The sequence below is a fragment of the Prunus avium genome, unplaced genomic scaffold, assembly GCF_965620075.1.
Source record: "Prunus avium unplaced genomic scaffold, drPruAviu1.hap1.1 HAP1_SCAFFOLD_53, whole genome shotgun sequence".
Taxonomy (NCBI): Eukaryota; Viridiplantae; Streptophyta; class Magnoliopsida; order Rosales; family Rosaceae; genus Prunus; species Prunus avium.
This window is the reverse complement of record NW_028276909.1, coordinates 145,001-150,000: the sequence shown is the minus strand read 5'-3', so window position 1 is coordinate 150,000 and position 5,000 is coordinate 145,001.

Genomic DNA, 5,000 nt, shown 5'->3' with positions numbered 1-5,000 from the left:
ACCGGCTCCGCTCCGACTCGCCGCTCGCCCACTAGTCCGAAGGCAACAAAACATTTGTTTTTCATTTTGATGAAAATTTCTGTTTTTAAATCTTGTTGGTTTGAATTTTTTTTGAAAAGGTTCTTTAAATCTTGCGGGTTTGCAACTCATAAGAGCGTCACTTTCAACGTCCCCGGCATTGGATTGAGTTTCTAAAAACAACCGTGCACACCGAGGTTAAACTTTACCGGCTCCACTCCGACTCACCGCTCGCCCACAAATCCGAAGGCAACAAAACATTTGTTTTTAATTTTGATGAATTTTTTTGAAAACATTGGCTTGGCAAGCCCCAATCCGCGACTATCCACCCACCGCCACCCCACACGGGTGGTTGTTGTTGCGAAATGAGGTTGTGGTCGACATGCCCGCGCATTTGAGAAGGAGTTCCTAGCACTCCATGCTCTTCCATGCCAAAAAAAAGCCTAGACAACCCCATTTCGCAACTTTCCACGCCTTTTTTTTTCCCCCTCACCCATGGCGGCGGCGTGGTGGCGGCGGCCGGATTCCGGCCACCACCGCCATGGGTGGCAGCCCCCCGACCCCGACACCAAACCCATAATACCGAGGCAACATATCGAGGCAACATATCGAGGCAACATGACATGGGTGTGGCGTGGGGGAAGGGGGCTGCAGCTAGGAGGGCATGGGCTGCCATGCATATGCAGGCAACACACACCCCCCTATATAGCATTTTATGCATTTAGCCCTTTGACAGGAAGAGACATCACCTATGCGCGAGGAGTCATAATGGGCTCTAAATAATTCAATACAAGGTATTTGGACGTGATTTTTTGCAGGGATACTAAGAAACATGCAATCTCTGATGGGAAAAAGTTTCATAAATATTTGAAGTCGGGAAGTATTTTTTATTATTTTTAGAAGTCGTAAAATTGAAAAAATCATTAAAACAAATCCGGGAGGAATTTTTTAGTTTTGTAACTTGGAGAAGGTACTAAAAATCATAGACTACTTATGGGGAGCTTATTGTGCGAGGAAATTTCAATAAAAATGGGGTTTGACAAGGTTTGAAAAATTCTGTCGACATTTGAAAAAATCTGGAACTAGGCTGCCGGCATGCTGCGCACATGCTGCGCGCATGCTGCGCGCAGGCTGCGCGCAGGCCACGGCAGGACAAGTTTCGCTAGCCTCACTGTCGACCGAATGCGCAAGCTGCGCGCACGCCATGGCAAGACAAATTTCGCTAGCCTCACTGTCGACAGAGTCAGCACGCTGCGCGCACGCCATGGCAGGAGAAGTTTCGCTAGCCTCGCTGTCGACAGAATCAGCACGCTGCGCGCAAGCTGTGCGCGCGCATGGCATGGCAAGTTTCGAAAAATTCTGTCGACAGGCTCCCGAGCGCGCACGCTGCCGACATGTTGTGCGCACGCTGCCGGCATGCTGTGCACACGCTGCGCGCAAGCTGTGCGCGCGCATGGCATGGCAAGTTTCGAAAAATTCTGTCGACAGGCTGCCAAGCGCGCACGCTGCGCACACGCTGCCGGCATGCTGTGCGCACGCTGCCGGCATGCTGTGCACACGCTGCGCGCAAGCTGTGCGCGCGCATGGCATGGCAAGTTTCGAAAAATTCTGTCGACAGGCTCCCAAGCGCGCACGCTGCGCACACGCTGCCGGCATGCTGCGCGCACGCTGCCGGCATGCTGTGCGCACGCTGCGCGCAAGCTGTGCGCGCGCATGGCATTGCAAGTTTCGAAAAATTCTGCGGCCAGGCTCCCAAGCGCGCACGCTGCGCACACGCTGCCGGCATGCTGCGCGCACGCTGCGCGCGCGCATGGCAGGACAAGTTTCGAAAATTTCTGTCGACAGGCTGAGCAGCGCGCACGCTGCGCACAGGCTGCCGGCATGCTGCGGGCACGACAGTCGTACATGTCGAGCGAAAACGCTTCAAATTGGACGCTCGGAGCCCGAAGACCCCACGCCCGCTTAATGCTCCGCATCCGAGATCACAAGCAGAAACTTGTGGACCTTCACAATCTCACGATGAGTCGTGGGTTGATCGGGACACAAGCACTGCTACAACGTCCTCCTGTTGCCCGTGAAGGGCAAGAGGAGGAAAGGGACAACGAGAGGCACCATTCCTTAACAATAGGTAGCCAAAACAGGAACCCATTAACCCGCACAAGCCAATCTTGAAGCATCAATGACGAGGGGTATGAGACGACAGTTCGATGCCAGAGCAAAGAGCCTGCCGGTGCATAACACCCATTCACCACTCACACGCCGTTGCATTAGCAAAGCCCAGCACCACCAAACGAACCGCACATCTCAACAAGCACAATGGCTAACTGAGAATGCGGCTGCACCGAGTGGAGCCAAGCCCGCACCGCTAGGCATGACAAGAATACCATGAAATCTAGGCAACCGATATGTTGTGGGTTCGTAACTCGTAGGAGTGTCACTTTCAACGTCCCCGGTATTGGGCTGAGTTTCTAAAAACAACCGTGCACACCGAGGTTAAACTTTACCGGCTCCACTCCGACTCGCCGCTCGCCCACTACTCCGAAGGCAACCGATATTTTGTGGCATCATTGTTACTCTTAAGATTGTCATCCTCGACTTGCTCGTGCATTGGGCTCGCACCTTGCACACACAAGCAATGCCTAGACAATCTTAATCATAGCTCAACCGCACACTCAGAGGATTGGATAGCTTCTTTCGAAGCCAACCTACCCCCACACGTGTGAGAGTGGCCAACAATTTGCTAGCTTCTTCATCAACTCCGCCGAAAGCCATCCTCGACATACCCGTGCATTGAGAAGGTTTGGTGGCCGTACTCCCAACACAAAAGCATACCGAAGACAACCCCAAGCTAAAGCTCACTTGAAGCCAACGCATCGTCACCATGTGTTCGTGTGGCCGAGAATTGGGTAGCTTCTTCATCAACCCCGCCGAAAGCCATCCTCGACATACCCGTGCATTGAGAAGGTTTGGTGGCCGTACTCCCAACACAAAAGCATACCGAGGACAACCCCAAGCAAAAATTCATTTGAAGCCAACCCATCGTCGCCCACAACTAGTGGGTGAATGGTGTGCTTCCCGGGGTTGGCATAGACATTCCCTCGCATGCAAAAGATTGTCGATGCGAAAGATTATCTATGCCAACCCCGGGAAGCACACCATTCACACACTCCCGACCGGTGTGGTGTGGCGGTGATTGGATAGTTACGGATTGAGCACTTGCCAAGGATCAAAATGTGTCATTTAGAAGAAACATTTTCAAAAAGTTTTTAAAATCTTGTGGGTTTGCAACTCATAAGAGCGTCACTTTCAACGTCCCCGGTATTGGATTGAGTTTCTAAAAACAACCGTGCACACCGAGGTTAAACTTTACCGGCTCCACTCCGACTCGCCGCTCGCCCACAATTTGTTTGCAACGAAACATTTGTTTTTAATTTTGTTGGTTTAAATCTTGTTGGTTTGAAATTGTTTTGAAAAGGTTCTTTAAATCTAGTGGGTTTGCAACTCATAAGAGCATCACTTTCAACGTCCCCGGTATTGGATTGAGTTTCTAAAAACAACCGTGCACACCGAGGTTAAACTTTACCGGCTCCGCTCCGACTCGCCGCTCGCCCACTAGTCCGAAGGCAACAAAACATTTGTTTTTCATTTTGATGAAAATTTCTGTTTTTAAATCTTGTTGGTTTGAATTTTTTTTGAAAAGGTTCTTTAAATCTTGCGGGTTTGCAACTCATAAGAGCGTCACTTTCAACGTCCCCGGCATTGGATTGAGTTTCTAAAAACAACCGTGCACACCGAGGTTAAACTTTACCGGCTCCACTCCGACTCACCGCTCGCCCACAAATCCGAAGGCAACAAAACATTTGTTTTTAATTTTGATGAATTTTTTTGAAAACATTGGCTTGGCAAGCCCCAATCCGCGACTATCCACCCACCGCCACCCCACACGGGTGGTTGTTGTTGCGAAATGAGGTTGTGGTCGACATGCCCGCGCATTTGAGAAGGAGTTCCTAGCACTCCATGCTCTTCCATGCCAAAAAAAAGCCTAGACAACCCCATTTCGCAACTTTCCACGCCTTTTTTTTTCCCCCTCACCCATGGCGGCGGCGTGGTGGCGGCGGCCGGATTCCGGCCACCACCGCCATGGGTGGCAGCCCCCCGACCCCGACACCAAACCCATAATACCGAGGCAACATATCGAGGCAACATATCGAGGCAACATGACATGGGTGTGGCGTGGGGGAAGGGGGCTGCAGCTAGGAGGGCATGGGCTGCCATGCATATGCAGGCAACACACACCCCCCTATATAGCATTTTATGCATTTAGCCCTTTGACAGGAAGAGACATCACCTATGCGCGAGGAGTCATAATGGGCTCTAAATAATTCAATACAAGGTATTTGGACGTGATTTTTTGCAGGGATACTAAGAAACATGCAATCTCTGATGGGAAAAAGTTTCATAAATATTTGAAGTCGGGAAGTATTTTTTATTATTTTTAGAAGTCGTAAAATTGAAAAAATCATTAAAACAAATCCGGGAGGAATTTTTTAGTTTTGTAACTTGGAGAAGGTACTAAAAATCATAGACTACTTATGGGGAGCTTATTGTGCGAGGAAATTTCAATAAAAATGGGGTTTGACAAGGTTTGAAAAATTCTGTCGACATTTGAAAAAATCTGGAACTAGGCTGCCGGCATGCTGCGCACATGCTGCGCGCATGCTGCGCGCAGGCTGCGCGCAGGCCACGGCAGGACAAGTTTCGCTAGCCTCACTGTCGACCGAATGCGCAAGCTGCGCGCACGCCATGGCAAGACAAATTTCGCTAGCCTCACTGTCGACAGAGTCAGCACGCTGCGCGCACGCCATGGCAGGAGAAGTTTCGCTAGCCTCGCTGTCGACAGAATCAGCACGCTGCGCGCAAGCTGTGCGCGCGCATGGCATGGCAAGTTTCGAAAAATTCTGTCGATAGGCTCCCGAGCGCGC